The following is a 24,132-nucleotide window of genomic DNA, read 5'->3' on the forward strand; positions in this document are numbered from 1 at the left end:
ACTCCCCTTTTCCGCAAATTTCCCTGAATTTTTGATAGGTTCATGTAAATTAGAGTGTTTTATATTTCCAGAATCAATAGAAAGAAAGTTCTTTAGCCTTTATTTCTTCTGGACCATCTTATATTTTAGAATATACAGAAAAATCTGTATCCTGGAATTTTTCCCAGTAGTGTCAGAGTTACTGGATCCATCGTTGAGAATCTAATTATTAATTGGTGTAGGCCACAACAAAGTTTAGTTTCCATGTAGAACATCATTGCCTAATATACGAAACATATTTGCTTATCCTAAAACAATTAACTGAACCAATGAAGGAAACAAAAGAAAAAAAATGAAAGTAGGTGTTCTGTTTCCTGGAAACTCTAAGCTCCTTAAGAAGAAATAAAGGGGAGGATAAGAGAGGGTTGTAAATATGTGTTTGCTTGAGTAATATTATTTTGTTGTTGTTATTTTTCCTTGTAGAGCCTGGACCTAGTGAAGGCTGACCTGGAGTTCACTATGTAGTCACAGGGTGTCCTTGAACTCACAGTGATCTTCTTACCTTTGCCTCACCAAGTGCTGAGATTAAAGGTGTGCACCATCATACTGAACTGCTTGCATAATCTTATTAACAAGCAAACTTCAAAAGCAAGAATATAAATCAGCAGGTTATATGTTAATCTTCTTTTAAAATACCAGATACTTGTATTTTGAGTTTCATATAATTATTTACATAAGCTATCATATTAAATCTTCACAGTGTTCCTAGATGCTGCTAACAGGTGGAGGGAGTCTAGATTCAATTAAAAAGAGTATACATAAAGCTGGGCCTGGAGCTCAGTACAACCAAAATCATCAAATGATTAGAATGTACAATAAATCTATCAATCAACAATATTCAAAATCTATATTCTCTCTCTTTTCTTAAATTATGCATTTCCTTTTTTACTTGATCATTTACATAACAGTTAAATAACATTGTAAATAGCTATGTCAGTGGAAACATTAATGCCTTCCATGCATACAATAGTAACATGAGCAGTGAAAAAAAAATTAGATCTACCTTAACTACCTTCAGAGTGAAGGCCTTTAAACTCAATTATAAAACTTTCTTTGCTTTATAATTGCTGTTTGAGAAACCCAGCATCCTCCCCAGGGTTCTTCCATTCTCCAAGCCATTGCCATTAATCAGTACAAAATTTTTACTTCATCTCTGCTCATAAATCACTAGGCTCTCCTAGGTTGCTGGGCAATGACTCTGATGAGTTAATTCACATCAAGATGTGAATGAATGATGATGATTGTATATGGTATCCACTTGGGATTCTATGCATTTTAAGAAGGGCCACAAACACTAATAGAATGTGAAATAGTGACATTTCTAAGGTGATTTTGAGCTGGATAAGAGAGAGACATTTGGACAAGATTGGTTTAAGTAACTCAAAATCTGCTTTATATGCAAAAATAATTTGACAGAATAAAGGAAATTTGGATTATGAGTCTATCAAGAGAACAGCAGGAAAAGCTGAGCCTTCATGACAAGTAATGCAGAACCATACTTGATTTAACAGAGGAACTCCTTGTTACCATACACCTGGGGAGAGACTGCTGCACCTGCTTGGATGCCACTCTCAAGCAGATGTTATCATTAGTACAGTAGACAACAGCTCCAGACTCCCTGGATCCAGCCACCATTTCCTTAGGTCTTACAGGTCCCTATAATTTTAATTTAACCTTTCATGGCTGATTTATCTCCTTATGTAAAAGACGGGAATTAAAACCAATTAAAGTTTGCATAAGTCAAGCAAACAAAAAGTTTGGACAAGAGATTTATTATTTAAATGCCATAGCTTGGAAAGTTTAATGGTTGAAGGCCTATGGAAGTTTCTAGTTCTTTTGTAAGCTAGACCACATCTACAGTTTCCAGCTAGGAGCTACCTCAAGGGAAACTTATGATATAAGCTTGAACACTACTGAGAAACTATCTTGGCATAGAAATAATGGAATCATATACCTTCTTAATATTCAATTGTCAAAATATTTAGGGGAAAGCATACTGTCATAATGGGAGGGGTCTTTCTCACTGAGATCCTGAAATATAAGTTATCAAAAAGCAAAGCTACAGACTTGGGATGAAAATGCATCACTTGTTATTGGCTAGGCAAATTTTCTTCACTCATTCCTAATCCATTTTAAGAGTTCTTTAAAAGTACTTTGAGAAAATGCAACCTAAGCTCAAAGCCTAAATGAGAGAGAGAAACTTCTTGTATTCCTAGTGAATTTAAACTTTGCTCCATGAGAATAAATATTTGCCTCACTTTTAAACTAAATTGTGGGCATTGCAGGGATAAGCCCAAAATTGAAGATTTTCTGTGGGTAGAGGAACAATTATAAAAAATAGCATGTGCATATGACCTGGAATAAAATATAAGTCTTCATGGTGAACTTCTGGTCATTAAAATTTTAGAACAACTTAATAAGATTAGTAGCACTTCTTCCTTTTTGTAAAATCTAGGAAACTATATAGAATAAAAGTTCAAAAATTATGTTTCCCTGAATAAAGAAGGTGAGTTAAAACATACTGGTGTACTACATATATGCTTCTCCATTAGAAATTGAAGGAGAGAGCTTGAGAAATGACTCAGAGGTTAAAGCCACTTGCTTGCAGGACCTCACAGCTTTGGTTCAATCTCCCAGCACCCACTTAAAGCCATACACAAAAAGTGGTGCATGCATCTGGAGTTAATTTGCACTGGCAGCCCTGGTGCACCCATACTCATTGTACCTATGTCTGCTGTTTTCTCTTTATCTTGATATCTCTCTTCCAAATAAGTAAAATATTTTAAAAAGAGAACTGAGAGGCAAATAAAGTTTATAAAGGCTAGTATGAAATCTTCACTTTTCAACCAGCTTGATGATTGCCTGGCAAAACTCTAAAACATATTTTCCATTTATACTATATATCTCAAGATACTAATATATTTCTTTCTTGTATTTTTTTTTTTTTTTTTTTTTGGTTTTTTGCGGTAAGGCCTCACTCTAGCCCAGGCTGACCTGGAATTCACTATAGAGTCTCAGGGTGGCCTTGAACTCATGGCAATCCTCCTACCTCTGCCTCCCGAGTACTGGCATTAAAGGTGTGCGCCACCATGCCTGGCTTAAAGATTTTTTTTTTTAATATTTATTTGACAGAAAAAAAAGAGGGGGAGAGAGAATGGTCACATCAGAGCCTATAGCCACTTTAAACGAACTCCACATGTGTGAACCCTTTGTGCATCTAGCTAACATGGGTCCTGGGGAATGAAATCTGGGTCATTTGCCTTTGCAGACAAATGCCTTAACTACTAAGCAATCCCTCCACCCCATGAAGAACTATTATACCTATTTCATGTGGGGATTCAGACTATTAAGACCCATCATATCTATAAAGGATTTAGCACACTGTCTGGCACATAGTTTGTGGATAACTGAGCCATTCTGTAACTATGTACATATGAGATAAGTTTCTGAAATCTACAAATCACATAACAGGTAATTTAATAAAGTGAGTTTTGCACTATCTACTGGAAAGTTTCTTTGAAGAAGTCTTTGGTTTTACCTTATTCTTTCAACATTAGGATTCCCTCTGTTAGCTATAGGTGTTAAGACTTATTTACAATTTCCTTGATCTTTCTAAGAATTATATTTCCTTATTGGGTTTTATGTTCCCCAACTTGTCCTCACATATTTCTTGGATATTCCTGTCTTCACCAGATTCCATCTCATTTTGTTTCTCTTGTCTTCTTCGAAATTCTTCTAAAGGAAATGAATGCAACACAAGTATATCTTTCTCAAGTACCATCCACATTAGTTTATTTAAATCTGTCCTATTTGCTTAAACCATGTAGTCTGCATTCTCATAGAATACATTTGAGTAAACAATTGAATAAATTTCTTATAGGCTTTAAAAAGGGTCTCTTATTGAGATACACATAAAGTCTTGGAATAGAATGGGACTTGTGAACACTTCTCATAAAACCCAGGGTTTATTTTCTGCCCTTTGCCTATTCACTGTTTTATTGTTTGTTTCAGTGCATGTAACAAAGTTCTCACATCACATGCTTCGGCTGCCTCTTGCCTGTAAAAACATGGTGCTTTCTCTCGAGCAACGCGGGAATACATTACGTAAATTTCCCTTTGATACCAAGCGTGCTTCCTACTCTAATAGAATCAGAGCAGAATCACGTCTCCTCTCCCCGAGTGCTCCGGATGTGCTCCGTAACTCTTTCTTCTGTGAATCCAATATCCATCTCTGAGCCATTAGAAAGTGTACTTTTCTTTTTTTTTTTTTAATTTTATTAATTAATTAATTAATTAATTAATTAATTTATTTATTTGAGAGCGACAGACACAGAGAAAGACAGATAGAGGGAGAGAGAGAGAATGGGTGTGCCAGGGCTTCCAGCAAACAAACTCCAGACGCAAAGTGTACTTTTCAATGAAGGGTGGGAGTTGCCCAGTGGGCCAGAGCAAAAGATGAGCTCAGAAGTAGTTGCACGGCAGCATATGAGGACACAGTCTGACGGATCAGGAGGCTGTATAGTCAACCTTTTCCACTACAACTTGCAGGCAGGACTGAGCATCCTGCTTCAGCGAAGAGTGAGTTCTGGAAAAGGTCTTATTTCTAGCTTGGTTGTGAACATTTCTAAATTGTTTCACCTCCTTCCTCTAGAAGGCACCATAGTTTAGTTTGCTTCCCATCCATTCTTAGTCACCATGCCTTCAACCTTTAGTAGAGGCACACACTCCTCATTAGCTTCCTGTTCAACTAGGAAAAGCTAGTTAAGGCAATAAAGCAAAAAAGATGAAAGTACACCTTGTGTTCTTGTGTCTTGGAAAGAGCTTATTATCCAAATACAAAGAAAAAATAAAATACAAGAGCACTGCTACCTTTCCTTTTAATATTTGAATGTTTCTGTAATATCTAAAACTAAAAAAAAAATACCTCATAATGATGAATGACTAACATCATAATGCATACCAACACTAATGACAGAGATATTTTTGCTACAAAATGGAAAATAATTAAATTCAGTTTTTATTAATTCTTTGTTCAATTACATTAAAGGTATCTAGAAGTATGGAGTTAATATTGGTTTGTTTCAGCTGATAACTGGTTTTTCTAAACCAGATGAACAATTTGCTTTTTTGTTTGTTTGTTTTTCAAGGTAGGGTTTCCCTCTAGCCCAGGCTGAGCTGGAATTAACTATGGAGTCTCAGGGTGACCTTGAACTCACGTCAATCCTCCTACCTCTGCCTCCCAAGTGCTTGGATTAAAGGTGTGTGTGTGTGACCAAGCCTGGCAATTTACTATTTTTAATTAACTGGAGTCAGTGAAAAATCTGGGAGTTATAATTATCTTCCCTGTGGTGGTCTGAATGTGGAAAGCTCCCCATATCCCATGTGTTTGAGTAGCCCTCAGTTGACAGCACAGTTCAGGAAGGTTGTGGGAGCTTTACAAAGTGAAGCCTTACTAGAGTAAGTGTATCATGGGGGCAGGAATTGAGGTAGTTCAGCCCATCCCTGCTTCACTTTCTCCCTGATGATGTGAAGATGTGACACCATATGCTTGTCGCTGCCATGCTTTCCCCACCATGGTAGACTGTTCCTAGATTCTGTAATCCAAAAACCAACCCTCCCCTTCCTTAAGCTGCTTATTGTTGGGGATTTAAACAAACAATGAGAAAATAACTGAGAGAGCACCTTTCTACATTATACTAATGAGAAACATTTACTTAAAACCTGCAGGCTACCTGGACTTTGTTACCCTTATTCTAAATAATATATTTTGATATCAGACCTGGAAATAGTCAAGAGGTCATTGGACCCAGTTTCATGACAGGGCACATAGGAGACATGGATTTTGAACAAAGTAGTTTCTTCTGTCCTCAATTTCAGTGTTATTAGAGGTTAAGGTATAAAGTAAAATATAACCTCTTAGTTTTGAAGTTTCACAACTAAATATCAGCATCCAGAGTGTACTGTAAAGTTATAATTCTAAGATGTTCTTCTTGGCAAGGCAGTAAGTGAAGTTTATGCTATTGAACTGCCAGTGGCATTCCTTCAAGGTATTCATTTTCGTTAATATATTTTTTCATAGTATCATACAACCATAAATATGCAAATAAAAATATATTATTTTGTGGTCCCTTAGACAGTGCAGTTTGAAGACATTTTTCTTTTGCAATTACTTCTTTATTTTGTTAGAAAGAGAAATGGGGAGCTGGGCATGGTGGCACACACCTTTAATCCCAGCACTTGGGAAGCAGAGGTAGGAGGATTCCCATGAATTTGAGGCCACCCTGAGACTACACAGTGAATTCTAGGTCAGCCTGGACTAGAGTGAGACCCTACCTTGAAAACAAAACAAAAAAAAACAAAAAAGAAATGGGGGAGGGGGCTGGAAAGATTGCTTAGCAGTAAAGGTGTTTGCCTGTGAAGCCAAAGATCTCAAATTTGATTTCCCAGGATCCACGTAAGCCAGAATCACAAGGATCAAATGTGTATTTAGAGTTTGCAGTGGTTAAAGGCTCTGGCATGTCCATTTTCTCTCTGTCTTTATCTCTCACTGCTTGCAAATATATAAATAAAGTTTTTTTTTTAAAGAAATAGAGTTAGCTTTATCCATATATCTGAGTTCTAATTAATATACTATTAGAATACTTGTTGGCCCTTGGTCAATAGCCTTATATTATGTAGAACAGAGGTTCTGCTTCTTTATTAAGTATAAGACTGTGTCCTCCCCACCCACACTGCTTACCACACCCACTTCATTAACTTAAGTTATATACTTAACAACTAGTTGAATTTTTTAAGCCTTAATAGATATTTATTAAGATCTAAAATTGACTCCAAAAGCAATCTATGCTGTAAAAAGACTATATAAAATCATTTGAGGAGTAGGCTCATAAGCTATAAAAGATGATGTTGTAAGCCCCTGCAAGCCCTAATACTTCAGTATTCTATGACAAACTAAGTTGTTTTAAGACTTTGATGTATTGCTAAACAAATCATTGAGTAAGCAGACCTTGAGCTGGTCTTAGAAGCCACTAAAGGGAGAAACACTTCACTTGTCACCATTGATCATGGATGAAAACACTGATAGGTTTAAATCAGGGGATCAGGTACACCCTTTCCTGCAGCTCTAAATAAACACAATCCGTCTAGCAGTGCTAAGCAAGTGTTTCTTAAGATGTATTTGTAAATGTGTTTATAAAGCAAGAACTTCCAATCCATCAGCCCTCAAAGAGCTAATCAATATATTCCAATCTGATCTCAGAGAAGTTTTGCCTCTGGGAAGTTTAATTTATTTCATCTCATGGCCCTGAAAAAAAAATAATAATAAGCAGCCAAGACATTTTGACAAAGTAGAAAAAGTGGACAATGCTGTATCCAGCACCAGTTCCATTTTAATTTTCTATTTTATCTGAGTAAGTCATCCCACTGAGTGCAATGACCATGAAAACTAATCATACATGGGGTTAGTCTATGAGCCAAGATAGAAATGAGTATATAGATGGTAGCAGTAAGAAGCACTGTTATAGTCTAAATTCTCTGCTGAAATACTTCTTCTACAGAGGGAATAGGAAGCCCAGGAAAGAGTTTTGGTATGTGTTCTACTAGATAAATTTCTTTTAAACAGCATTTGTATCTGTATATAATCACTTCCCATAGCCAGGGTGTTTGCACCTGAAAAATAAATTCCCCTGTTGGACAGCAAGTGTCATTTTCCTTTTAGACTCTCGTGCAGCAATGACATATACATGTCCCAATAGAATATTTCTTATTTTTAAGCACCAAAAATAGAATCCAGGTCTATCATATACTGAAAGAAAGCATAGCTCTCTGGCTTGGCACAAGGGAAATATGCATAGTGGCAGAAATGGAGATGTGTTATCTTGGGAACTCTGCTATATTGCAGGCAGTATCAGTGGCATCTGTTTGCATAAGTGATATATCAGTCTCTGCTCTTCTTATGCAGATTCAATAAAGAACAGTGCCCATTGTCTCCTAATTGCAAGGAGATCTTATCTGAAAAGCAGAAGATAATATAGGCAAGATTAAAGAAGGCTAATGTGAGGGCAGCACTTTAAGCAGATATTTTTTAAGATGCTGTATCCTAAAAACAAAAACCAGAGTTATAGAGCTCCGAAAACATAATTGTACATAAGCACCTGGGAAGGGAGGCCTACTTATAACTGGGGCCAAAGTGGAGAAGGGGTTGAGATGCTCTAATTTCTAAGAGGCCCTTAATAGAACCACTGCTGAGTCAAAGAAAATACATGGAACTGGAGGTAGAGCCTGTGGTGCAAAGCAGTCAGATGACTTTGGAAGCACCCATAGATTCAAAATTAGCATTACATAGGGAGATATCATGGAGAGTACAGAAGCAGTGGAACGCAAGAGGAAACCACTTTTAGAAGTGACCAAAGATGAGTCCAGAATGACTTTGAAAAAAATGCAATAATGGCTTGCCTTACAAAAACATCATTTATGAAAAATAATAATTTATCTCCTTCACTATATGTGAACCCATGAGTTCACTCAGAGTTATGGTAAGTACTTATTCAGAGAGAACAGCATTGATTGTACATTCCATAATTAATAAGTCCACCATTTTCCATAAAGTTAAATCACAAGGAGATTTATAATGAAATTTTCTTTTAATATAAATATCTAAAATGATAAGAAAATTATACAAAGAATATCATTCAAGCATAAGGAAATATCATATGTCATTTGTTCTAAAGTTTTCACATTATAATTACCCTTGGGCATTAGGTGTGTTTTCTTGGAAGTGTAGGGAGAAAGACAAGGAAACAAGAACTCTGGATCTGGGTGATAGTTGATGCCAACCTTAACTACATAGAGCAAATTGTCTCAAATAAATCACAAAACCAAAAGAAAGAATCTACGTGACTTTAACCATGGTAAGGAAACACCTTAAGATTGTTCTAAATATTTTTGTTTATTTTTATTTTTTATTTGAGAGTGACAGAGACAAAGAGGCAGATAGATAGGGAGGGAGGGAGAGAGAGAGAGAGAGAGAGAGAGAGAGAGAGAGAGAGAGAGAGAGAGAGAGAGAGAGGGAGAGAATGGTCACCCCAGGGCCTCCAGCCACTGCAAATGAATTCTAGATGTGTACACCTCCTTGTGCATCTGGCTAATGTGGGTTCTGGGGAGTCGAGCCTCAAACCAGGGTCCTTAGGCTTCATAGGCAAGTGCTTGACCACTAAGCCATCTCTCCATCCCAGCTTAAGATTTTTTAGATGAAAGAACTTGTCCCTATTAGAAGACAGGCTTCTGTCAAAGAACTTGCTTACCCACCAGAGGTAAAAGGTAAGATCCTACAGATGAAGACACTGCATGCCTCTGATGAAGAACATGGGGAGGTCCAGCTGAATTTGAAAGGAAGCAAGTTTCAGATGGTTAGCCCATATAGTGCTGAAAGGTGCTACATGAAAATAACCAACAATGATGTGAGCAAGCAGGAGGTACTACTATATGAAAACAACCAACAAAATAAGATTTCCACACCTGTGCAATAGTGGCACACAGCCTAGGTGGGTAACCAATGGATATTTGGTTATGAGAGCTGCTCAGTGAAAAGGAACCCATAACTGGAACTTGAAGCCAAGTCAGAACCCTATGGAGGCCAAATAATGGACTCCAATGAGAAGATCCCTCCATCCTGTATTCAAAGTGAGGTGGCACACATCAAAATCTCTCTAAATTAATAATGTTTATCCCCTTTAAGCTATTCTGATCTCATTGTCTGTTTGGAGAATCTGTTTTTTTATTTTTTTATTTTTTCCAGAAAACAGCAAATGCTGAGGACAACCATGATCTTCCAAAAGGACATAAATAGATAGCTGATTCCCTGGCAGGAGATGAACCACCCTCGCATAGCTGCCAGAGCCCAGGTGAAATCACAGAGAAACTAGCAAGATGAGTAAGTGTGCTGCTTCCATGGTGAGCCTGATAACCTGGGCTAGGGTAATGTAAACAGACATTGAGAATACTCAAAATGTACCAAAGTAGATGTTTGGAAGCTACTGAGAACTTAACACTAAAGTAGAATTATAGCCTACCCACCAAGGCATAGGGAAGTTTGCGGAATATGGGGAGGAAAGAACATAAAAGCCACAAGGTGAAAGGCATTTCCAGAGGCATAGTTCTCCTCGTAATGATAGACTGCTGCTGTCAAAAGTCATAACCTACAACTATGTGGTGTATACCAGCAATCCCACTAAGGAGGGCCCTCAGTGGAGTGGGGCAGGGAGGAAGGAAATGATAGTACCAACATATGATTTGTCCATACAAAATTTCTACTTAATTAAAAAAAAAAGAAACAGAAAATGAAAAAAAAATTGAAATTTATAACTGCTAGGTATATTCAAGTGGGATTGGTCTTCATCATTCATTTAGGAGGAAATTCAAGTAAGATGGAGTAAATTTCAGCTTTTTTAATAAATAAGGAACATCAAATCAATTAATAGAATCTATACTAACCAAACTATTGAATATTTGTCCTAAGTTTCTTAGAAATGTGGCAAATAAGTACAAGATATAAAACTTCCAGCCACTCATTCTGTGAGCTGAGTTCATATGTGTATAATTTAGAGGAAAAAAAGTTCTAATGAAGGGGTAAGCCTGAGAGATCTTTATAAAGTTATAAATCAATATAAAAATACAAACAATAAAATATGACATGTCCTACATATCAGGTCATGGAATAATATTCACCCTAGGTATAAGACTAGGGACTGTGAAAAAATTTCTGAGAAATGAGTACCTTAGTTTGGGAGATAAATATGGACATAAATTACCACCTTTATGTTATTACATGACAAATCTTTTTGCAATATGGATTACAAACCCATACAGGGTTAAGAGGTTACAAAACTCAGTGTGATGGTCAGAAAATATTAGACTTTAAAAAGCTTATAGATGTGCAATGAGCAAACATTTATTTCACAACTAAGATTGTGATGCCTCTGAGGTCTGCCTGGCTGTGCTCACTGGTGCTGCACCTCCCAACTCCACTGCGGCCTGGGCAGTAAATGCTCCGTGCACACGTTGCACACTGCACATGCTGCTGTGCAACACAATAGCAACGAATGCTGCCAGAAACACCTCAACTCAGAATTTCTTATTTGCTATGAATTACCTGGTTTATACTGTACAAACAATTTTTTTCTGCTCATATAGAAATATAATGGTTGAATTATGGAAAATGTGCACACAATATTTTCCTACTATCATTGCTCAGCATGCAAGTATCAAATACGTATATCTTTAGGTTTTATTGTGTTAGACAAATAAGGCCGTCCCTTCCATTAGCATACAACTTTAATTTTACCTTTTGAGTAAAGTAAATGATCAAACGATGCTTTGTAGAGAATAAAACACATTTCTTTATGATTTATCAGTTAATGTTTTATTTGTATGATTCTTTGATATACTTATGTGTATAAAATTTATATACCTGTATTTGTAAACTTACATGCTTATATGTTTTAAAATTTCTAAAGTGAAAATATAAATGGAAAAGGTATAATAAGTCTTATTTAGCACTAATGACACCTTCAAAGAAAGCCTTATTCTATCAATTTGCCACAGTAGCTGGTAGTGCCACCGTAGGGAACTGCTTCATAGTAAGTTGCTGCAAACATATTTGTCCCTAATGTGCCAAGTGGATAGGCTATATTGATCCCATAGCCAATTAAGTTGTAAGAAGGAAAATAGAGCTGATTTCACCCAGCACAAACTACCCAGGCTTCTTCAATATAACTCAGAGAGAATCACCCAGTTCTATTTTTACACAGTGAAATATTTTACCTTCTATTCTCTACCAGGCCCAGTTCTATCCACTGTCCTCAGGGAAGAACTATTGCTATTTCAGCTTACAATGAGCCCAGGATATACATTGGGCCATGCTTCAGAAGTCAGGTTTATTCCTCCTTAAATGAAAAATCCCACTTTCCTACTACCGCAGTTCTTTTTCAGCATTCAGTATGTTCTGCCCCTAGGGCAGATGGGTCATCTTATATTTTCCCCATTCATAGCAAGAAGCTGTTTATACAATTGGATTGAGAAAATTTTACCTTGTCAAAAATATTAATTTTGTTCTTTCAAGAAAAATACCAGAGTAGGATTATATAACTGTGATTGTTAATGGTGATATTTATGATTCTTTGTTTAAAAAATAACCACTATAGTATTTTGCTCTCATGTCTGTCCTCAGCCAACAAAACAGCTACACAAGAGGAAAAAATAATCAATTTGAAAATGGAACAATAAATAAATTCAAGTGGGACATTTCTGGAAGGTGGTAATTTTGATCATGTAAACTGTTTGTTTATTTCTTTGTCTTCTTTGTCTTGTAAATTAAGCCCTTAAACAATTTTTCTACATTTCTTTATACTGATTTATTTCTATTGCTTTAATATTACATTCCATAATATAAGTTTTAATTTTTTAAGAGAAGTTGTCATGCAGCACAAGATAGCCATAAACTCATTATATATCTGAAACTGACCTTGTATTCCTCATCCTCCTGTCTCCAACTCCTACGTGTGGGGATTATTGTAGTGTGACACAATTGCCACATTAGTTCTAATATTTTTACTTGCTAGAAATATTAAGAATTATTAGGTAGGTAATACTGTAAGATTTTCTCAATTAATACCTATAACAAGTGCAGGATTTGGTATTATTATAATGTAAGTTAGAAGATTGGGAAAATTGTCGATGGTCACACAGACACTATACTGGTTATCTATTGCTGCTATAAAGCCAATAATCTCAATTCAGTGGCCTGCAACAAGAACATTTACCGCTTAGCATTTTATCCCTCTGGCTTTGGCAGTTATTTGGATTCAACTATATAATCTTCCCTTTGGTAGATCATGCAATTTAAGTCAGACATTGGCAAAGGGTATGATCATCTTATACTTACATGTCAGACCCCTGTGCCAGGAAAATTAAATCAGTTAAGAACTAGAATAGTTTTTACCCCTAGGATACCTGTCTACTTTTCTTTGATCTCTCCTTGTGGTATTTCTAGCACAGTATCTTTGGAGCAGTGACAAAATCCCACAAGACCTCATGACTCCAGAGGTATAAGGAGTGGGGAACTTGGAGAGGCATGCACATGCCTCACACCTTCTAATTTAGAATCGGCAGTATGATGCTACTTCCATCATATTCTGTTCCCTGGAAATGTGTCACTAAGGCTAACAAATTCTAAAGTGATACCAACTAGTATGAGTCTTTTTAAATTTTTTTGTTTATTTTTATTTATTTATTTGATAGTGGCAGACAGAGAGAAAAAGAGGTGTGGTGGGAGAGAGAGAGAGAGATTGAGAGAATGGGCTCTCCAGGGATTCCAGCCACTGCAAATGGACTCCAGGTGCATGTGCCCCCTTGTGCATCTGGCTAACATGGGTCCTGGGGAATCAGGTCTTGAACCAGGATCCTTAGGCTTCACAGGCAAATGCTTAAAGGCTATGCCATCTCTCCAGCCCAAACCCACTCTTTTTAGCACATATACACACACACATTGGCTAGAGAAAAAGTTAGTTTCTACACGGTTTTGAAGAGAAAGGACTCCAGTACAGAAGAGCGTAGCTTTTCATTTAAACTGAGGTTTTCCTTACTCAAAATCTGTTCTTAAACAAGTTGGCTACACTTTCATAACATATTAAGGATATGATAAAGAACACTTATCCACTTAATCTGTAGCATTTTGTACTCAGATGAATGTACACATAATCTAAATGTTCTTTGCCTGATTTATTTTATTTATTTTTACTTATTTTATGTATTTATGTTTTTGAGTTAGGTTTTCACTCAAGCCCAGGCTGACCTGGAATTCACTATGTAGTCTTAGGGTGGCCTTGAACTCATGGAGATCCTCCTACCTCTGCCTCCCAAGTGCTGAGTGCTTTTAAATACTAGAATTTTCAGGAATTGCATATTTTGGTAAAAGCAGTAAAATACTTCAGTATCAGAATAAACTATCTTTGATGGAAAAGGCTCATTTCTTAACATATTCCTGAATTTTAATTTTGTTTCTGTACATTTCTCTCTCCTTTTCTGTCCATTCCTCTCACATCACCAAGCACGTATAATTTATAACTTAACTGTATGGTTTCATCTTTTTGATGATACTTGTATTTAACCAATTGAAGTTATTTTTCATGCAAAATTTCACAATGCATATAGTTTCTGAAATATTCAATAAATATTTTCAATTTTATTACTTCTGACAAGGAACTTTTAATTATATCACAAAAGTAATTATTTCTTGCATGATTCAGTCTTTACACAAAAAGCCTGCTTATGGTGCAGGACTCCATCGTCACTGAACCCCTAGAAGCAGCTTGATGTTATGTTTGCCACAGTACTTTGTTGAAGCAGTGGTGACTGGATTTCTTTCTCATTTGAAACATCCCAGATGTCTTAGTGTCCTGTTTTGCATATTGTGATTATTCCTTGCTCTTTTTAAAATATTTTATTTTTTTTCTTTATTTATGAGAGAAAGAAGAGGTAGAGGAAGGGAGGGAGGGAGGGAGGGAGGGAGGGGGAGGGAGAAAATGGGTGGGCCATGGCCTTCTGCCCCTGCACACAAACTCCAGATGCATGAGCCATCTTGTGGGGAACTGAACCTGGGTCCTTTGGCTTTGCATGCAAATGCATTAACTGCTAAGCCATTTCTCTTGCACTATTCCTTTCTCATTTGCATAAGAATTAATATGCTTGACAAACTGCTTTTACTAATTTTATTCCTTCACTAAACTCCACAGATATCCTCATCATTATCTATGCTTTGGAATCTTGTTGAGATATCAATGCCCTCTTGTAATCTGGTCCTACCTAAGTGTGGAACCTCATAGCTTGGTTCAGGATGCCTATATATCAGTGTGGAAACTTTATCTAGGAAAAAGACATTTGGCTCTGAATAAGTGTTTATATATATATATGCTGACTAATCATTTGAACATTAAATGCTTCATCAATGAAATGAAAATATTTTCTCAAAGCTCACCTTACAGGGTTATTTTGAATGAATTCTGAATTCTTAAATTTTTAATTCTTGGTTAAGCCAATTGTCTAATTTGTTGAACATAGGATTTACTTGCTTTTACCAAACGTGATTTCAAGATTTTAAGACATGAAAGATGATTTTGTGCATGTGTGAAAGAGTGAGATAGAGACAGAGAATGGAAGAGAGGTACTCTTCATATAGTCTTTGGTTTGCCAACATTTCTTAAGAAAGCACATAAAAGTTTCAAAAATATTTTATAAAATGATAAATGGCCTATAAGCACAAACTTTAAAATATATTATCTTATATAATCACAAAATACTGTGATTTTTAAACCTTTACTGCCATTTCAATGTTAAAAAAATCCAATATTATAAAGCAGTAGAATTAGTGAGCAACATTTTTTTTCAGAAAATACATATACAAATATAACTATTCCTCATCCAAATATGTTAAATTGTTATATATCCTAACTACATAATATATAAAATCTGAAACCAGAATATGAATTTTTAATTTCTATTTTTTTGTTTTATTAATACTAAGACATCTATCATATATTTTATAATTTCTTATAAGAAAACATATCCCATTTTCATCAATAGTGGTGCTATTTTGATACAGAATAAATAATTATTATGCAACAATCTGTGCTTGTATCCTTTCATGTGTAACATACACATAGTCACACGTCCTATACTCTGCCGTCCCTGAGCTATACATCCTTCGAAATATGTAGATTCTTCTCTGTGTGAAGTCTAATTTTCACAGGACAAGCCAGGTAACTTGTAGCTGTCATTCAAACACTCCTAGACCACACTGATATTTGAACAATAGAACATGTATTTAAGGTCATGCCTATGTAGCTTTAAGCAGGATTGTTTTGGTAAATGATCAACAAGCATTGCTCTGAGTACATCTAGCATGTAGGGAATTCATATGTCTTGATAGCCTTGGAAATAACAAACTAATAAGGAAAAAAAAAAAAGCTTTACAGAAATAATGCAATTGTTAGATTTCAGGGCTTTCATTTCTCTTTGAAAGATAAAAGAACTATTTAGTCAACCATTTTCATAAAATCCACACAGAAAAGCTGATTGTATGCAGTTCATGTGTTCTCATTGCCTTGACAGAGGTAAGAATAAAACAACAATTCTTCAGCCTTTCAGTTCCATCTCAAAAGACTACAAAGGAAAAATTCTCTTTATTGATGAAATGAAGGCTGTTTTCAAATGATCATCGAATTAACTCTGAAGTAAGTACAAAATAATAATAACACCTTTTCACGTAAAACTGTTATTCCTTTTAGAATATTCTTTCAAATTGATTGTTGTCTTTTTTTTCATAGCCAAATAAAACTTGCCAGGTCAACAGAGATCCAAAATGTGGATGAAAAACAAGACAGAAATAAGAAAAAAAATGATTGGCATAATACATAAGTTTAGAAATGAAAGAGTATATGCTTCAGTAATTGATAATAATTAAAGCTTCCTCAGTATATATGCACTGCCAAATACCTAATATAAACTATCTCATTTAAGTCTTATAATTCACGGTCACATTAAATTCCCTCTATCTAATCTGTTCAAGAACGTTGTCAATGGCTAGTATCACTTGTTCTTAATACAAAATTCCCATGAGTATGTACTTTACTAAATTATTCAGTGGCCATTGATTATTAGCAAAATATTGCAAATAGTTGAAAATGGGAGGTTTTCCAAATATAAACAAGAAGTTTATTTTATGAAATGAAAATTGATGATTTTGTAATGTTTCACTTTCATTAAGCAAGTGCCTTTAACCACTGTGCAATCTCTGCAGGTCCTAATGTTTCACATTCATCAAGATGAATTTGCCTCTCTCTGTGTTTTCCATTAGGATTAACTACACTTGATATGGCTACTAGAGACTAGGAAAGCAGAACTGAATTGGAGGTCTTGGGTTTTATATTAAAACCATAGCATAAGAAAGCACTTATTCTTTTTTTTTTTTTTTTTTTTTTTTTTTTAGCTCATACATGTTGTCACACACCTTGTGGTTTTACTTCCTGGTGTGGGACCATAGCCTATTCTATTAGGATCCTCATTCAATATCTCATACATCTAGACCAAGTCTGACTTTAACTGTGCAAAATGAATCCAGTTTCAATGACCGGACATTGCTCCTCACTACGGTAGGCAACAACAGGCCTAGGTTCCATCCCATATTCAAATACTAAAGTTTGTCCTTGCTCTTTTCACTGAATAACTGCTTTTATCTTTCCAGAATAGAAACCTTATGAGACCTGCTGGATCTCTCCCACAAAAGACAAAGCCAAATCCCTATAACAAATATATCGCCATAAGACTGCATTCCTTATGCAACCCTATATCATGCATAATATACTTTTGTTGTTCACATCTTGTCACTCTTCTGTTGGCACTAGGAGAGTTTCTAAGTGAATGCCATCTTCAAGACATGTGTTACCGTATAATATTTATAGGCGAAATAAGCCATATAATAGAGTTGGTTGGTTCATTTTAAGTATACTAGAAGTTAGGCTGAGGAAGTGGGGTTGCTAGGGAGAGGGCTCGGTAGATAAAATATTTTTCATACAACTTAGACTATCAATTCACTACCATATCCCAAGTAAAGGGAAGAAATTAAGTAGGCCTTTAAAATGCCAGTGTGCCTGAAGCAAGAAGGGAGGGAGACACAAGATAAGTTTTCTTTGGAAACTCATGAAAATGTAATGGTGAAGAAACTTTGTTTCATAGAAGGTAGATAGTAAAGACTGAAAACACATGTGCATGCACACCTATGCACACACAAAATACACATTAAGTTTGTAATAAAAGGTAATTGGAGTAGAACAATGATGATCACAGGACTATAACATCCCATCTTAGACCTACATTAAAGACCTGAATTTTCTATGTCTGTCCTAAGGGGAAAAATGGAAAAATTACCTTATATGATATTTGGAAATCAAATCCAGGTTGTAATCAATTAAGATATGTAGTTAAAATGTAAAATGAATCCTCCAAACCAGAGACGTACCTACTAGTAAAGTTTAGGCATTGAAATACGAAGATGTAATGCCAGAGCATTTGCAATGGCTACATGGACATACTTCAGTAATGCTGATAATTGTGAGTCGCTAAATTCTGTAAGATTTCAGAGACAGTAGAAATAATCCTCCCACCTCTTCCTAATTAAAGGTCTTGTCAGGAAAAGGCTGCTGAACTCATTTGAGACATCCCTCACCACCTATCCTGGCTTATAGATCTGAAATATACTAAAATCTTGTCCCTGCCTCTGAGAAGAAGCAGCAGAAGAAGCAGCACATTGAGGCATACAGGCAGGTGGGATGCACATCCAATCATGGACTTGACAATTGCTGTATTCGTGGTCTGGAGAGAAAGAAGACTCCTCGATGCTTCTCATGCCAAGGATTCAACAAAGAATAGGGTAACTGTGACTGTTGTGCTGGATGATCCAACTACCAAGGAGATAATAAGTTTCAGTCAAATAGAATTCATTAGAAATATGCAAGAAATACAGGGAACCTGGAGGAACTTTCAGTATTCCCATATCTGTGAATAAAGTAAACAACAAAGAAAATGTCTCAACCACATTTAGTTGGGACTACAAGTAGCTCAGACCCTTCAAACATGAAAGTTTAGATTATACAGTTATCTAAGGAACAGAGAAAATTCAAATAAAATATGTAAAAGTTAATGGAAGAATGTTGTGACAAATGCCAGAAATTATGATCATATAACCAGTTACTAATATGCTGGATATGGATATTAATTTCTAATTTCAACTATATATGCACACACATACACACATATGCATATATATATATATATATATATATATATATATATATATATTTTTTTTTACAGTTAAGCTATGCTAAAAGAGGTATTTGCCACCAAGATCTGAAGAGAAGAAAGTATTATTGAAAAATGTAAGTATGTAAGTAGACGGGCAGGATACTGGGGGTGAAATGCTCTAAGGGGGCCAGAGGAAGGGCTGGGGGAGAGGAAGGGTAGGAGGATGATTAAGCAAAATTTAAGATGTTATGAAGAAACCATGTAGAAACTTATTTTTTCCTCTAGCCAATGTTTGCATGTATATGTGTTAAAAAGAGTAGGTTTGGGCTGGAAAGATGGCTTAGTGGTTAAGCGCTTGCCTGTGGAGTCTAAGGACCCTGGTTCAAGGCTCAATTCCCCAGGACCCACGTTAGCCAGATGCACAAGGGGGCACATGCGTCTGGAGTTCGTTTGCAATGGCTGGAAGCTCTGGCACACCCATTCCCTCTCTCTTTCTCTCTGCCTCTTTCTCTGTCTGTCACTCTCAAATAAATAAATAAAAAATAAACAAAATAAATAAAAAAGAGTGGGTTTGGGCAGAAATATCCTGTGGAAGTGGATAATGCTGTGCCCAGAGCCATAGATTGTTATTAGAACAATTTCAGTGCCAGGGATGGGATAACTTCCAGTAAGTTGTTGGTTGGAGAGGCTTCCTGTGGCCCCCAAACATTACAGCCTATTCCCAAGTCTCTTCATTGTCCACCACACCTAGATGATACAATCCTGTTCTTGAAGGTTTCACAGGCTTGGGCTGCAGGTTACTAGGAATCAACCTGGGGATGAGCTGTTAGGCTCCTTCCTATTTAACTAGTTTTCATGCTGAGGGAAAGTGCTATGCAACATGCAGCCTTTGGAAGGAGAAAGTCATCAGCAGTCTTAGCCAGCAGTGGACCCTGGAAGCATTACAGTTGTCCAGCCAGGCCAAATGTGCCAAGTGATTCAATGATGGCATGTCTGTTTGGGGTAAACAAATAGCTCTGAGCTTGGTCTTAAGGGCCACTCAGTGGAAGGGGATTCACCTCTGGCACTTAAAGATTAGTTAAAAGCCTATGGCTGAGAGGCCATAAACACTAGTGGGGAAACTGTTGTCTGGTAAAATACATATATTATGCCACCAAATGGACCTCTAAACACTTAGGCTTATGCCCATATATTAATCCTCCACTCACTTTTGGTTAAAGAGACATTTCTTTTCAGATAGTGGTGTCCACTAGGGTGATTCAAAACACAACACAGTGCTGACAAATGACATCGGGGTGTGCAGCATGAAGTGTCACATTTCTATCACAGCCCTCATGGCTCAGAGACCATTATTGCAGAGATTTTAGAAAGAATATAATAGCAAAAGGAAAGTAAGGACTGGTATTCAATACTGTCTTCCAGACACAAAGTGAACTTGATATTCATGACATCACAGTAGCTGACACTACCTACACAGGACCTGCATAATAGGAGGAAGAGAAGTGATGACATTAAAATAAATGAGAGACTACTTGGAAAGAATGGATTCAGTGCAGTTAGGATATGGGAGGGGGAGAAGAGTAGTAGGAGTGAATAATGATTATGGTATATTGTCTATATTTATGGAAGTTGTCAATAAAATATTCAAAATATAAATGTACATATAGGTATGCACAAACAAACATTTTCTTATGATTGAAATGCTAGAGTGTAACCCACACAGCTGACTTACATCAGACTTTCCATAACCTATAGCCACATATCTTTTATGTCTGAGGGTTGTATGGAATAATTTTTTTAAAGAACATTCATTTAAAAAAAATATTACTTTCATTTGAGAGAGAGTCAGATAGAAAGAATGGACACACCAGGGCCTCCAGCCATTGCAAAAGAACTCCAGATGCATATACCCCCTTGTACATCTGGTCTACGTGGGTCCTGAGCAATTGAACCTGGGTCCTTTTACTTTTCAAGCAAGTGCCTTTACCACTAAGGTATTTCGCCAGCCCTTACGGAATGATTCATTAGTAATGACAGTAGCCTATTTTGTTTACATGAACAATAACTAATAAGTGTATAATGTTGCATCGTGGAAGTACTGTTAGCTATTTGAGGAACTCAATATGAAAACAAAAATCATAAAGTCATAAATATACAAGCCTGGATTGATGGCATTTGCTTATATAATTTCAGACCTTGAGAAGCTGAAATGGAAGAATTAGGAGTTCAAGTTTATCAGAGTGTACTTAGTGAGACCCTGTCTAAATAGAAATATAGAAGGAAAATGCTGTACATATTAAGTGCTCAATAGTGTCATCATTATAAATAATATACACTGATATTTTATAAATAATTAAAATCATCTAATTTTTATTATATATTCACGTTTTAACTCTCATTAAAATTGTTAGACAAGGTCCTCGCCGACGTAGAGGATGGGGAGAAACCCTGTACCCTGTCCTAGCATTCCAGGAGCACAGGCTCCAAGTCAAGGGGCAACAGGATGTTCTCGCTCAAGAAGGGGAAGACGGTGGCCTTGTGGAGCTGGGACATGGAGAGCGGGAAACCTGTGCCATCCGCAGGGTGCAGGTGATGGATGCCTGCCTTAGATGTCAAACTGCAAACAAACAAGAGGATTGCCTTGTGGTCTGGGGAGAATGTAATTATTCCTTCCACAACTGCTGCATGTCCTTGTGGGTGAACCAGAACAACCGCTATTCCCTCTGCTAGCAGGATCGGGTGGTCCAAAGAATCAGGAAATGAGAGGCAGTAGAAGGCGGTCCTGGTGTGGTGGATCACAGCCCTCCTTGATGTTGCTGTCAAGTACCCAGCAAATGCTAGAAGACTTTAGGGGACTCCGTTCTTTAAATAGAAAGTAAGGAATCTGTGGTTATTTGGGACTCCTCAGAGGCATGATTTAGCATTTTCTCAGCTTAATTTTCAGAAATTCTCTGTAGTCAAGATCATTTATTAAAGATGGTCTTTCCTACCTCTGTTGTGTGTGCTGTACACACTGATTAGAAAGTGCTATAAAAGAAGAAGAAGGAGGAGGAGGAGGGGGAGGGGGAGAGGGAGAGGGGGAAGAGTCCAACAAATTGGACCACCTTTATCACTTACCTGTTGGTGTGCTAGGGGCTGTGAGAGCAATGGCATTTATAGAGGAACATTTGAGTCCTTTTGCTTGATTAAAAAAATATATATTACAGTGACAAATAAAGAACAGTTTAAAACCCAAGTCTTACCATCAGTTTTTTCCTGATAATATTTATTTTGGGGAAGTAGGGCAACCTATGGCCTCTTCATTTGATTTAAATGGGAGTTTAATTTTGAACTGGTGAATGTGGTAAATAAAACTTTCAGGAAAATGGGATTTTGATTGTTTTGAGAGGTTTTTCTATGTTTGACTCACCAAGGAAACCAAGACTACTGTTACCTCACTGCAAAATCATTGAATAAGAAAGTGTATTTTTGCCGGGTGTGGTGGCTCATGCCTTTAATCCCAGCATTTGGGAGGCAAAGGTAGGAGGATTGCCATCAGTTCAAGGTCACCCTGAGACTACTAGTGAATTCTAGGTTAGCCTGAGCTAGCATGAAGCCCTACCTTGAAAAACAAAAAATAAAATATAGAGGGCTGGGATGTTGTCTATATTTGGTAAGGTTACATTGTAATGTATATTTTAGTCAAATATTAATTAGGGGAAATGCTTATGAACATAACATTGGAGCTTATTATGCAATATTTTAATAACAAATAGATTATATTATTTACTTGGGGTTATTATAAATTTATGTATCAACTTAAGATTAATAAACTAATTTATCATAAAACTGATTTGAAAAATGCATATATGCTTTCATTTGTCAGTAAGACTTAGTTACCTGGAAACGAACATAAGAAAACAACTTTTTCAGGGCATGGTGGTACACACCTTTAATCCCAGCATTTAGGAGGCAGAGGTAGGAGAATAGCCGTGAGTTTGAGGCCACCTGGAGAATACAAAGTGAATTTCAGATTAGTCTGGGCTAAAATGAGACCCTACCTCAAAATACCAAAAACAAACAAACTAACTAACTAACTAACCCAGCTTTTATGAGAATCCTTCAAGAGAGATGATTTTTTTTCTGGAAAATTTGTGTCTATGAACAAACCACTGAAAAAGGGGGCATTTTTAATTTTTATTTAAAAAATTGTTAGACAAAACAAGTATTAGCTTAACATAATTATTGTTGTTATTATCTCAGCATATAGAAACATACAATTTCTACAAAGTTTACATGATATTTATCCAAAGATCTTTGTCTCCCAATGAATGAAGCCTCGTGATACAAATTCATTGAGTTTGAGAACTCAAACTCATGTGGAGTATTCTGCCTGCCTAAATGCTAATTTTCTGTTTACTCTGATGCAAGGAAATGCAAAAAGCAGAAACAAGTGTGTCCATTCTCTTACTCCTCCAACTACCCTGAGTCTAACTGCTCTCTTGTTTGACTCATCCTCCCTGGTCAAATTTAATATAGCTGTGCAACATCTTTTTTCATGTCAAGGCTTTGCTTCAAATACTCCAATGCCAGTGTGACTTGTCAAAAGCTAGAGAAAACACATTTTAAGCATTCAGCAAGCATTTTTTTCTGAAAAGAAAAACCACTATTTCTAATGAGTGTTTGAGAGTGCAGTGGATTGCAGAAACTGTTTTCTAAGATCTGTCACAAATGATTTACTTTTATTGGTTTTAATGGCCCTCAGCTACAGGCATTGAATATAAGTGAAAATTAAGATATTTTTCATGAGATGGAAATAGATACAATCAGAGCACGTTTCCCTCCTCACATCTTCCTCTTTACTTATTTATTTTATTTGCTAATTTATTTATTTATTTAGTTAGTTAGTTAGTTAGTTAGATTTTTGTCAGATGATTCTCGTTGAAAGGAAATCACCGTGAAAGATGAGAATATAGTGATGTTCTTCCACAAGAACAAAGCATTTCTTGTATTGGGAGGGCCTGTGTTAATTGTATATGTATATATACTAGTTGATCTGCCAAGCTCTCAGGCAAGATGGCAGAGAATGCAAACAAGGTGGCAACTTGCTGCTTTACTCTGGGTATGGACTAGGGGCAAATGCTTATATTTGTTACTACAATTTTGTCTGTGGTACAGTGCAGATGCAACTATAAATTGTTTCTACCGCATAATGCCTTTTGATCATATTTTCTGCTTTTTCCTACCTTATAGCTTTTTTTT

At 36.3% G+C, this 24,132-nt stretch overlaps 1 pseudogene; it reads left to right on the forward strand.

The window, feature by feature from the left end:
- The window catches only part of LOC101603807, a 62,179-nt pseudogene extending 40,525 nt beyond the window's left edge, over window positions 1–21,654 (forward strand).
- The last annotated feature ends 2,478 nt before the right edge of the window (window positions 21,655–24,132 follow it).

This window comes from Jaculus jaculus, chromosome 1, assembly GCF_020740685.1.
Source record: "Jaculus jaculus isolate mJacJac1 chromosome 1, mJacJac1.mat.Y.cur, whole genome shotgun sequence".
NCBI classification, from domain to species: domain Eukaryota; kingdom Metazoa; phylum Chordata; class Mammalia; order Rodentia; family Dipodidae; genus Jaculus; species Jaculus jaculus.